Genomic DNA, 13832 nt, shown 5'->3' on the forward strand with positions numbered 1-13832 from the left:
TTACACTGTCCAGTACGCCCTCCAGATCTCTGATACACTGCAAACATCTGTAATGTGTCAGGCAAATCCAACACCTCCCGTGAAAACCCTGACATGATAAGCAAATCCAGTAGTACGTCACATAGCTCCGAATAAATCGTGGCATTAAATTAACCAAAGTAATACGAGTAACGAGTGAGCAAATGGAATACCACAGACTAACACAAGAATGCCTAAATGCGTGTGACACCTTCCCACCGTGAGACAGACGCAGTTCCGAGGGGAGAAACGAGAACAGAAGCCTAGAGCAGAACCGTGTTAAGCTGCAAGGCCCTACGATAAGGGACGGATGGACACCCACGTCGCCAGCTAACTGCTAGGACCACACCACATACAAGTTTTAGCGTGAGACTTTTTCGCGTCTGTTACGTTAGGACCACCCCCCCAGCCCATGTTAAAAGCTAGAGCCCTCCAGAAGAACAGTATAGATCATACGATAACACAAAAAGGGCTACACCACCCGCAAGTTTTAGCGTGAGACTTTTTCGCGTCTCTGCTACGTTAGGACCACCCCCAGCCCATGTTAAAAAATAGAGCCCTCCAGAAGAACAGTATAGATCTTACGATAACGCTAAAAGGACCACACCAACTGCAAGTTTTAGCGTGAGACTTTTTCGCATCTCTGTTACGTTGCAAACTTTAAAAACATTGCCCCACCATGAAAAGAATAACGTTTCTCATTCGATAGACAGTATTTTTGTAGGCAGAGCTTAAGGTTAACATTGACACCCTGATTGGTCAGATGAAAACACAGCCAGATAGTTTTCTTTTAAACCAATTTCGGTAAATTGTAGTAAGGAGGAGTTAGGAGAGAGTTGCTAGGGAGTTGCTTCCGAGACGGTGAGCTGAGCGGAGCTGTGCTGTCCGCCGCCCCCTGACGAACACCGACAAGGTAATGAACGCACGCGATGCCGCATTTTTGAGCGCATAAGGCTTCACTCAGAACTGCAGAAGTCTCATCTGTTACATCCCCTTTTTGCGTAATACTAGTGTCGATCGTCAGTTAAAGCTCATGGTGTTCACATTTGCCACTTGCAGTAAAAATCTGAAATGCGATGATTGTTCTGTTATATAGTTATTGAGAAGCCACATCAGCCACTGTAATTTACAACAAGTTAGATAAGTAGTTAAAGATAATTGAGGGTCACTGTAGACCATTTTGATAGTTTTGTGAACTTTAATTTAAACCTAGATTATAGATGTGATATGGCATATTTAGTTAGTATTAAGATTCTTTTACAGGGAGTGCAGTGGAGCTGACGCTGAAATAATTAAGTATTTGGTTATATCATCGCTAGTCTCCCTGAAGTCTTCTGAATCCTACATGTCATGTGTGGTCTGACGTCTCCTTACCAGCAACAGGTCGCAGGTTCAAACTAGTCAATTCCCTAAAAAAACACGCTCAGAGCGTCGTAGCGCGAAAGTGGTAGGGAGACACGATGTAGAACAAACAGACTCCACGCAGAATGTTTAGACATCTGCTGGTATTCGGTTGCTAGAGATTCTCACTCCACCACCCATCAATCTCTAAGCCTAATAAACTGTGGCATAGAGCTGGAGCAGAATGAAGTGGGAGAGCCATCACTTCCGTCCGTGTTTGTTTCGACTAGATGCACATCCAGATCACAGAAACTGTTGCTGTCACAGGTCACAGCTCTGCGTACTAGAGTGAAGTCATTTTCTCGCATAGGCTGCTTACTTTTAAAATGATCACTTTGTTTTATTATTGAGGTGTTAGCCAATATCGCCAACTTAGGCACTACGAAAGTAACTCTGTTACTTTGATCACAGTAAAAAAAATTGTAAGGATATGTGATCTGCGTGGAGGAAGCAACTTGCGCTGGCGTCAAAGATGATGGTTTTATAGAATCCTAGTAATAATTGGCAACCAATGCTGTACAATCGCACTAAAGTTATGAAATGCTCAACTGACTCTTTTATTAGAACATGTTACACTTTTCGGGATTACACACATCTTCAGACAATACAAACCTCCACTCCTTCCTAACCAACTTGTGTCTCTTTAATAGTCATATGTTACTGGACACTTTCTTTGGATTGTCAAGGCTGTGCGCCTTCTTTGGTTATGAAGGAGTTGAAGTTTGTGATGTCTGAAGATGGATGTAGTCCCGAAACGCGTAACATATTCTAATAAAAGAGTCAATCGAACATCTCATTACTTTAGTGCGTTTGTACAGCATTTGTTTACAATTATTAACATAAAATTGATCGCAGGGCCTCTGACGGGATTTTATATCCTATATATGAGAATCACAACTGTCTGAGACGTGAAGACCATGTGTAGAAACAGAAAAATGCGACCCATACGCGGATTTTGTCACCGTGGTGGGACAGAACACATTCACATATATGCTGACACGGTGACGTAATCCACGTATGAATCATATTTTTCCCTATATACACATTACCATATACGCTGGCACGTTCACGAAATCCCCGTAAAGGGTCTCATATTTTCGTTTCTACATACCGACATCACGTCTAAGACCAATCTTTCGATAACTGTCATTGCTATCCCAAACCATTATTAACGACGTCATCACAACTCGCTTCCTCCACATAGATGTGTGGAGCACACGATGCTACACACTTACATTTCTTTACTGCGATGGAAGCAACAGAGGTTGCTTGATAATGGTCAAAAGCGGCGAAATTAGCTAATAGGTAAATTATGAAACTCAGTCAGTAAACAAAAACACCCTTAAGAAGGTCCCTTGCAACAGCTCCCGAAACGTCGGTAGTTTTACACATATTAACAACGCGGTAACAAATCTAGAAAAATTCTATTGATTGTGACAATGGCCGCGACAGCCTACGTTTAAATGAAACACAGTGTCTATTCCAGAAATAAGCAGCCTGAGCAGGAAACCGAGCGGGGTGGCGCAGTGATTAGACACTGGACTCGCATTCGGGAGGACGACGGTTCAATCCCGCGTCCGGCCATCCTGATTTAGGTTTTCCGTGATATCCCTAAATCACTCCAGGCCAATGCCGGGATGGTTCCTCTGATAGGGCACGGCCGACTTCCTTCCCAATCCTTCCCTAATCCGATGAGACTGATGACCACGCTGTCTGGTCTCCTTCCCCAAACCAAGCAACAACTGAGCAGGAAAATGCCTTCCTTCAGGAAATTCACAGCGGATGTGGAGCCATACGTACAACAGACGACCTGTGTACTAAATTTCTCCTCCTGTACAGTACCAAATACACAGATTTAATCATTTTTCTATCGCACTGTTGATGCATAATACATACATTTCGTTGCTTTATGTCCTTTCTGTCTTTGAGTTTCAATGCCCAGAAGTGAACATATCAAATTTCCATTATTCCTGCGTGGCTGCGTGATGGTGAACTGTTATTTTGCTGCCCAATTATCAGAATTCGTCTACTACTTTCTGTGTCTCATTTCGTAACGAGTTCTCTCGGCATCACCCGATTTGATTTGATTACGTTGCTACTTAGAGACAGCTTTTGACAATGTTGACTGGAATACTCTCTTTCAAATTCTGAAGGTGGCAGGGGTAAAATAATGGGAGCGAAAAGCTGTTTACAATTTGTATAGAAACCAGATGGCAGTTATAACAGTCGAGGGGTATGAAAGGGAGGCAGTGGTTGGGAAGGGAGTGCGACCGGGTTTTAGCCTCTCCCCGATGTTATTCAATCTGTATATTGAGCAAGCAGTAAAGGAAACAAAAGAAAAATTGGGAGTAGGTATTAAAATCCATGGAGAAGAGATAAAAACTTTACGGTTCGTCGATGACATTGTAATTCTGTCAGAGACAGCAAAAGACTTGGAAGAGCAATTGAACGGAATGGATAGTCTTGAAAGGAGGATATAAGATGAAAATCAACAAAAGCAAAACGAGGATAATGGAATGTTGTCGAATTAAGTCTTGTGGTGCAGAGGGAATTACATTAGGAAATGGGACACTTAAATAAGTAAAGGAGTTTTGCTATTTGGGGAGCAAAATAACTGATGATGGTCGAAGTAGAGAGGATATTATATGTAGACTGGCAATGGCAAGGAAAGCGTTTCTGAAGAAGAGAAATTTGATAACATCGAGTATAGATTTAAGTGTCAGGAAGTCGCTTCTGAAAGTATTTGTATAGCCATGTATGGAAGTGTAGCCATGTATGGAAGTGAAACATGGACGATAAATAGTTTAGACAAGAAGAGAATAGAAGCTTTTAAAATGTGGTGCTACAGAAGAATTCCGAAGATGAGATGGGTAGATCACATAACTAATGAGGAGGTATTGAATAGAATGGTAGAGAATAGAAATTTGTGGCACAACTTGGCTAGAAGCAGGGATCGGTTGGAAGGACATGTTCTGAGGCATCAAGGGATCACCATTTTAGTACTGGAGGGCAGCGTGGAGGGTAAAAATCGTAGAGGGAGACCAAGAGATGAATACACTAAGCAGATTCAGAAGGATGTAGGATTCAATAGTTACTGAGAGATGAAGAATCTTGCACAGGATAGAGTAGCATGGAGAGCTGCATCAAACCAGTCTAAGGACTGAAGACCACAACGACAACAACATACCTTCCGTAATCTTTGTTTCACTTTCGTTGGTTTTCATTTCACACCCCCGTCTTCAGGCCACTGTCCTCATCTTTCTTTTAGATCTTGTATCGATACTGGAGACGACACTCGGAAAGACTTTCCAGATTTCCTAATTTAGCTTTGCGGTTTCTCTCCATTCTTGCGGATGTCGCAGTGGATACTGCTGGGGTCAGGCCTTCTTATCCCTCCGCCCCATCCTGCGCGCGCCGTCAGGAGGTCAGACGGAGGAGTGTAGTGAGGGTGTGTAGCGAGTGTGAGAGTGTGTAGGAAGTGTGTGGCTATCGACTGGCCGCACACCGGCCAGTCCCTCGGCGGCAGCGAATTACGGTAATGGCCGCGCGGCTCCCAGCTGCCAGCTCCACCCGCAGCAGCACGGCACGGCACAGCACAGCGCCTCAGCCCAGATACCTGTGTCTGCGTCGCTAAGGCGGTGGCAGCAGAGATGACCTCCAGCACTCCAATCAGTATTAACACTCTCAGTTCAAGTAATCGGTAATCATGAGATATTGTTTGCTTAGCTGGGCGCGCAGATACGGAACTAATAATATAGCCTCCTTCTAGCTATGTTAGAAGCTGCAACTGTCGCTACCTGATTAGAACTTATAATCCGCCCCGTCTAAAGCCCCTGCCCCAACCCCAAAATCTTTAGAGGATCATACTCGCATTTATAAAACATTTTCAGAAGTTCTATTACTTTACTTATGAGTTAATGTGTTAAATACACTACCTGCCATTAAAATTGCTACACCATGAAGATGGCGTGCTACAGACCCAAATTTTAACCGACAGGAAGAAGATGCTGTGATATGCAAATGATTAGCTTTTCAGAGCATTCACACAAGGTTGGCACTGGCGACACCTACAACGTGCTGACATGAGGAAAGTTTCCAACCGATTTCTCATACACAAACAACAGTTGACCGGCGTTGCCTGGTGAAACGTTGTTGTGGTGCCTCGTGTAAGGAGGAGAAATGCGTAACATCACGTTTCCGACTTTGATAAATGTCGGACTGTAGCCTATTGCGATTGCGGTTTATCGTATCGCGACATTGCTGCTCGCGTTGATGGAGATCCGATGACTGTTAGCAGAATATGGAATCGGTGGGTTCAGGAGGGTAATACGGAACGCCGTGCTGGATGCCAACGGCCTCGTATCACTAGCAGTAGAGATGACGGACATCTTATCCGCATGGCTGTAATGGCTCGTGCAACCACGTCTCGATCCCCGAGTCAACAGATGGGGACGTTTGCAAGACAACAACCATTTGCACGAACAGTTCGACGAGGTTTGCAGCAGCATAGACTATCAGCTCGGAGACCATGCCTGCGGTTACCCTTCACGCTGCATCACAGACAGGAGCGCCTGCGTCGGTGTACTCAACGATGAACCTAGGTGCACGAATGGCAAAATGTCATTTTTTCGGATGAATTCGGGTTCTGTTTACAGCATCATGATGGTTGCATTCGTGTTTAGCGACATCGCGGTGAACGCACATTGGAAGCGTGTATTCGTCATCGCCATACTGGCGCACCACCCGGCGTGATGATATGGGGTGGCATTGGTTATACCTCTCGGCCACCTCTTGTTGGCATTGATGGCACTTTTGAACAGGGGATGTTACACTTCAGATGTATTACGAACCGTGGCTGTACCCTTCATTCGATCCCTGCTACAGGATAATGCACGAGCGCATGTTGCAGATCCTTTACTGGCCTTTCTGGATACAGAAAATGTTCGACTGCTGCCATGGCCAGCACATTCTCCAGATCTCTCACCAACTGAAAACGTCTGGTCTATTGTGACCGAGCAACTGGCTCGTCCAAATACGCCAGTCACTACACTTGATGAACTGTGGTATCGTGTTGAAGCTGCATGGGCAACTGTACCTGTACACGCCATACAACTTCTGTTTGACTCAATGCACAGGCGTATCAAGGTCGTTATTACGGACAGAGGTGGTTGTTCTGGGTACTGAATTCCCAGTACGTATGCACCCAAATTGCGTGAAAATGTAATAACTTGTCAGTTGTAGTATAATACATTTGTCCAATGAATACTCGTTTATCATCTGCATTTCTTCTTGGTGTAGCAATTTTAATGGCCAGTAGTGTATTTGTAGTATCTAAAACCCTTAGGGTCGATAACGCGAATCCCTAGTTCTGTGTTGTTGGTATTATTTACGGGTTATTCACCCAAGGACTAACGTAAAAGCGTAAATTAACACTGGTAAACAAACGAAGGGAATAAAAACCGGTTTTATTAGGCTTCAGCATAGTACAAATAAGTTATAAAAGTTCAGAAAATGTGTGAAATTGTTTTTAAAGTGGGATATAAGTCGCTAAGTATCAAACAGTTGACGGCAACAGCCTGGATAATTAGCGCTGCGTCTCAATAAAATATAGTTTTCTTCTTATGCAAAATCTTCATTGTCGACTTTTGATTTCCATTCCAGGTAAATGCATTCAGAAAAAAAACTTCCTAACTCTTAAATCTATATTCGATGTCAACAAGTATCTCTCCTTCAGAAACACGTTTCTTGCCATTGCCAGCCTACATTTTATATAGCCTCTACTTCGGCCATAGTCAGTTATTTTACCGCCCAAGTGGCGAAACTCATCTGCTAATTCTGGTGCCTCGTTTTCTCCCTCAGCACCGCCTGGTTTAACTTGAATTTGTTAAGATTGCCTTCCTTTGGTTTTGTTAGTGTTCGTATTACAAGCTCCTTTTAAGACACTGTCAATACTGTTCACCTTCTCTTCCGAGCCTATGCTGTCTCTGAAAGGATTACAGTGTCCTTAGCAAATCCCAAAGTTTTTATATCTTCTCCCTCAATTTTAATTTTTTCCCAAAATTTTTCTTTGGTTTCCTTTAGCACTTTGTTGATATGCAAATTGAATAACATAGGTATAGTTTACATCCCTCACCCACTCCCGTCTGAAGCACACCTTCCTTTACATGCCCCTCCACTTTTACATCTGACGTCTGGTTTCTGTACAAGTTGTAAATAGCATTTCGCTTGCTGTATTTTACCCCTGCTACCGTCAGACTTTCAAAGACTGTACTACAGTTATTATTGTCAAAAGGATTCTCTAAGTCTACAAATCCCATAAAGGTAGGTTTGTCTTTCACTACAGTTACTATGGACAAGCCTTTAGTAGTGCATTTTTCACGCCGTGGCAACTTGTGTTAAAACCGAAAGAACGAGAAGTAGGAAACGATATAGATAAAATTAAAAGAAAGGTCAGCGTCGGCCGTAAATTTGATGATTCATTAACGGCAAAATCGATTTTCGATCACATAATGATCATTTTCAGTGCTTTAGCATACAAATTAAAGCTCGTAGGCACTGGTGTCTAGTTATCAGCAGTAACAGAAGCTATGAAACGACCACAATAACAGTTGAGTTACTGTGATGGTTTCATAGCTTCTGTTACTGCTGATAACTAGACACCAGTGCCTACGAGCTTTAATTTGTACGCTAAAGCACTAAAGCTTGTGATCGAATATCGATTGTGCTGTTAATAAATCATCCAAATTACAGCCAATGCTGGCATTACCTCTGATTTATTATATGGTCGTTGTGCACTCAGCACTCTGTAGAGGCGTCAGTCAAACGATACAGATGATTTCATTGAAAAATTTAAAGAAAAAATGGGTCGGCACCTTTCTATTAAGGGGCTCCGGAACGCCCTATACTTGCAATGTTAAAATAACGCTTATAAATTACATCTTTCCTCACAAAGTATTTTAGGTAGGAAGTTGAACTTTTTACAGATTATTTATTGGAATATGGGCTACAACTTAACACAGGGATTTTACAAAATTTTAGTTCAGTTATTACAGATGATTTTTTTTCAATTGTAATGAAAATTCACAACATTTTTTTGCAATTTTTTATTTATATATTCAAAAATATACAGTTTTTTTGGAAAAAGGCTGTGTTAAATTATGCAGAAGGTACTGTGTAACATTTACTGAAAGTTTGAAACAAATATGTTTGGAAGATCCTTAGAAAACATGTAATTAGTATGCGAAAATAAAAGTTTTGGGAATCGAGCGACAAAGATTGGATTAACTTTTTAGTGCATTCCAGGTCCATAGGATGGATTATTTTCATCCTCTGCAAACTCCTCCTCCAGCTTCCTCTTGTTCCTCCTCCTGTTTACTCTTGCTTGTATTTCTAGACTCTTTACAGCCCTGTCTGCTGCCCGAAGGCGTTCCTTGTCTAAAGCAAGCATCGCTCGTACCATGTTAGAACCTATCTTGATTCCCATATTTCTAAATACCTTGCACCTTACAATGTTGCCATCATTGAAAGTCGCAACAGCATCATACACACCAAAGTGAAGTGTTTCTATTCTAACAAATACAGTCTTGGGGATTCTCGACCATATAACACTATTTACACTTTCATTGGGGTTTTGAGTTTTTCCGTGAATACACTTTTTCAACAGTTCAGGTGCTGCTAAGTCTCTGAAAATAGGTTAGCCACAACACATACTTTATCTCACATCACTAAAATGTACCTGATGAACACGGACGTTAATAATAACACCATTGGACAGCAGTTAACAGCGCCACAGTGGGTCACGCCCATGTAGAACACATTTCAAAAAAAATTTAAAAATAGTTGTAGTCTTCGGAATTGAATAAATTATATATCTATTAAAAGGTAATAGTCTGCAGATTCAGAAAACGCTAAAAAGTAAAAATTGAACTTTTCATGATTTTGAGCCTTTCCGGAACCCCTTAATGTGTGAACTGCTGGTAGGCTAACGAAAAAATTTCGAGAGAAAAGCAATCTTCCGCAGGTGTAAATCTACAGTGTTTATATATATTTTTATCTCAGTTAGTTCGCTTTCTGTGAATGACGCACGTAACAGTTTTCCGTTTCAACCTCCTCCTTTTTTTTCCTAAAACACAGGCGGTCCTTTCGCCGTGCGGCAGTTAAGTGTTGACACGCGTGTGCCGTCAGAAATCCAATTAGCTCGCTAACGCCGAGGCAGAGGCGTGTCCGGACCATCCGGGCCCTGGCGTGCAGATAGTATCGGGGACTCCCTGGAAACAGAGCGGTTAGGGGGGGGGGGGGAGAGAGCGCGGAGTGCAGCAGAGGCGATGGCGATCCCATTTAGATATCGGCGCCGCTCGCGCACGGGCTATTAGCTGCTCCCTCTGCCGCCGGACAATGGAGCGCCTCTGGATCCGACTGTTTGCTGGATCCGTCCGCCAGACTGCGCTAGTGCTGCTCCTACAATGGCGGTCGCCGCCTGTGTCCAGGGACAATGCAGACCGACTGCAGTACAGGCGTACACACGATGGCCTCTGTGGTCACTGGTTGCTACTGGCAGAGGCTGCCATGTACGTCCTTTGACCACCGAATCACACTAAGAGGTTCACAATACATCGCCCCTCACGACTATTATCAAATCCGTGGTTTCTAATTATTCATCGTAGACGACAGATGCTGTCTGCATAAGATGGCCCTTTCCCTCACAAGGGTCTTGTTAGCGTTTGGTAGATATACAGGGCGACTATAATTACAAGAAAGAAAATTATTTCTACGCAACTCTGCTAGATGTAGTTCGCTTCCAGAGCTGAGTGGTCAGTTGCAATTGAGCAGTGACAAGAGTTGGACGTGTTTACTCCATAGTTCCGCCGTAGCGCTTCGACTGTAGCAGTTAGCTCTTACTGCTGAACGTTTTAATATGTGAGCATACTTCACTAAAAGTGTCGAACTTGTGGTAGTTTGTTTAGCGATGTATTCGTCTGCTTTTCTTGTGTCCATCGTGTTCAGGATGAGTCTGTGTAAAGGTACTGTTAGTTTTGCATTTGATAAGCCCACCCATAATGTACAGCCAAATTCCATCAAAAATAATGATTATTTAGTGGAAAGGTTTGCTACTACTTCAGATTACGTGCATACCGCATATTTTCACACTGGGCTTTATGTCCTCTTTGTAAAATTCGTAAACCCCCTCCAAGCAGACTGGTTGTTACTTAAATATGGCAATAGGTTTTGTTTTTACCGTAAGAATGGGTCAGTTAGTGTTGTCTTCCTTGCCAATGCTTCTTTGCCAATATATATATATAAACAAATAAAAATAAAATAAAATAATAATAACAATTTGTAATAATAATAATTATTGTTGTTTGTTTGGAAAAGTAATTGAGAGATTAAAGTTTATTTCGCCTTTAAGATTGGAACTGAATTTCTTAATGTTTCATAAAATCTTACGTAGCATTGTTCATTGAGGTCATACAATAAAGTAAATGCAATTTACGCCATGAATTTATCGAGCTTCGTACGTCTGAAGATGTACGGAACGTAGACAAAGTCTGATATCTGACCTCAGCTTCAATCATGACAATGGGGTGACTAAAACTATTAAAACAGAGAAAAACATACGATTAAATGAAACATATATTCATTTCAACATATACATTACGATATGAATGACACGTAAAATTCTATGTAAATAATTGCAGATAATTCACAAATGAGAGGGACTTATTAATTTTGCGCCTCTTTCTTGCAAATAAGTATCAATATGGCTAACTGTGGAGCCACACAAAATATTACGTCCTTCTAGGACACCATGCGCATGAGAAGAATCCAATTCATGGGGCATTTAGAAAGAATGGACTCAAACAGGTTAACGCTGAAAATCCATACATTTTTAAAGAACAGAACTACAAGACCGAACTGGTACAAACAGACAGAAAAAAACCTGAGAGAATTAGGGTCTCGAAATCTACACGATAGAAATTAAATCAGAAAAATCACAAACACACGTGGTTTTGAGGAAGAAGAGAGAAAAACTAACCGACGTACGTGGTCTACGCAACGAAAGCTAGCCCATCACATGTCTCTTCCATAAAGAGGTGCAAGGAAGCTTTTATGAGAATGGTGTTAACTTCTACGCACAGACGTTAAGACAGGGTACCCCTAATGTATCATGTGCCTTGTTTAGTTACGAAGCCACATATTCCAATCGTGGCCAGGTAAACCGCCGAAACATGGACTATTGGTCTCTTGACAACCAGTGTTGGCTTTTCAGGCGAAACATCAGCGTCCATGAGTTCTAAACATGTGGTACGAGATAGTGAACCATCAGCCCATAGGCTCGCTTTTCATAGACAGAAAACCGATCGCGCACAAGTGTCCAAGACTCCTAACAGACCATCTTCCACAAATGCTGGAAGACGTTTTTAGTAGACTAGAAGAAACCTGTGGTACCAACATGATGACTGCTCAGCGCACAGCGCATGAAGCACTGCAGCATGTGTCCACGAATCCAAATACGTGGATTAGACGCAGAGGAACTGTATCTTGACCGACCCGTCCCCGGATTTGACGCCTGTGGACGGTTTTCTGTGGGGAAAGCTGAAACACACTGTCCGTAAGGTCATACCAACCACAGAATACGATATGCAACGACATATCACTGCATCCTGCTCGGAGACCTCCACTGAAATTTTAGCACGTGTGCCATAGTCGTTCCAAACCAGACCAGAAGAGTGTATTGCCGCTGCCGTAGTCATTTTGAACGAAACCTATGATGGGCAATTATCTCATTACTAGTCAGAATCCACATAAATAGTCCACGAACTTACTTTGTTTTTTAATGTGTGTCACTACAGCTGTCGTACAAATGTCGGTGTGGGATCTATTCAATATAGACATCTCCTAAATGACTCCCACTAGTGCCTGCAGCGAACACCACTGACATTCTAAATTATTCTACTTTGGGTCTTTTTAATCTCAACAGGCATTGTCCCAATGAAAAAAGTATATTTAAGCAAAAAATACATTTTCTAAGTATTATTACAATCATTTTATTGGCAAAAAATAGAATCCCTGGCTACCAATACATTGTGTTAAAATCACACAGCAATAGTACTTTCTGTTTACGCAATATTTAAGATGCAGGTTTTGGGCAGTTCTCTTTGTGAGTATACAGGGTGGCCCATTGATAGTGACCACGCCAAATATCTCACGAAATAAACATCAAACGAAAAAACTACAAAGAACCAAACTCGTCTAGTTTGAAGGGGGAAACCAGATGGCGCTATGTTTGGCCCGCTACATGGCGCTGCCATAGGTCAAACTCATATAAATTGCGTTTTTTTAAATAGCAATCCCCATTTTTATTACATATTCGTGTGGTACGTAAGGAAATATGATTGTTTTAGTTGGACCACTGTCTTCGCTTTGTGATAGATGGCGCTGTAATAGTCACAAACGTGTAAGTACGTGGTATCACGTAACATTCCGCCAGTGTGGACGATATTTGCTTCGTGATGCATTACTGTGTTAAAATGGGCCGTTTAGAAATTGCGGAAAAGGTCGATATCCTTTTGATGTATGGCTATTGTGATCAAAATGCCCAACGGGCGTGTGCTATGTATGCTGCTTGGTATCCTGGACGACATCATCCACGTGTCCGGACCGTTCGCTGGATAGTTACGTTATTTAAGGAAAAAGGAAAAGTTCAGCCACATGTGAAACGTCAACCATGACCTGCAACAAATGATGCCCAAGTAGGTGTTTTAGCTCCTGTCGCGGCTAATCCGCACGTCAGTAACAGACAAATCGCGCGTGAATCTGGAATCTCATAAACGTCGGTGTTGAGAATGCTACATCAACATCGATTGCACGCGTACCACATTTCTATGCGCCAGGAATTGCATGGCGACGAGTCTGAACGTCGTGTACAGTTCTGCCACTGGGCACAAGAGAAATTACGGGACGATGACAGATTTTTTGCACGCGTTCTATTTAGCGACGAAGCGTCATTCACCAACAGCGGTAACGTAAACCGGCATAGGATGCACTATTGGGCAACGGAAAATCCACGATGGCTGCGATAAGTGGAACATCATCGACCTTACTGGGTTAATGTATGGTGCGGCATTATGGGAGGTAGGATAATTGGCCCCCATTTTATCGATGACAATCTAAATCGTGCAATGTATGCTGATTTCCAACGTAATGTTCTACCGATGTTACTACAAGATGTTTCACTGCGTGACAGAATGGCGATGTACTTCCAAAATGATGGATGTACGGTACATGGCTCGCGTGCGGTTGAAGCGGTATTGATTAGCGTATTTCATTACAGTTGGATTGGTCGTCGAAGCACCATACCATGGCCCGCACGTTCACCGGATCTGACGTCCCCGGACTTCCTTCTGTGGGGAAAG

The sequence above is a fragment of the Schistocerca cancellata genome, chromosome 10 (genome assembly GCF_023864275.1).
Source record: "Schistocerca cancellata isolate TAMUIC-IGC-003103 chromosome 10, iqSchCanc2.1, whole genome shotgun sequence".
NCBI classification, from domain to species: Eukaryota; Metazoa; Arthropoda; class Insecta; order Orthoptera; family Acrididae; genus Schistocerca; species Schistocerca cancellata.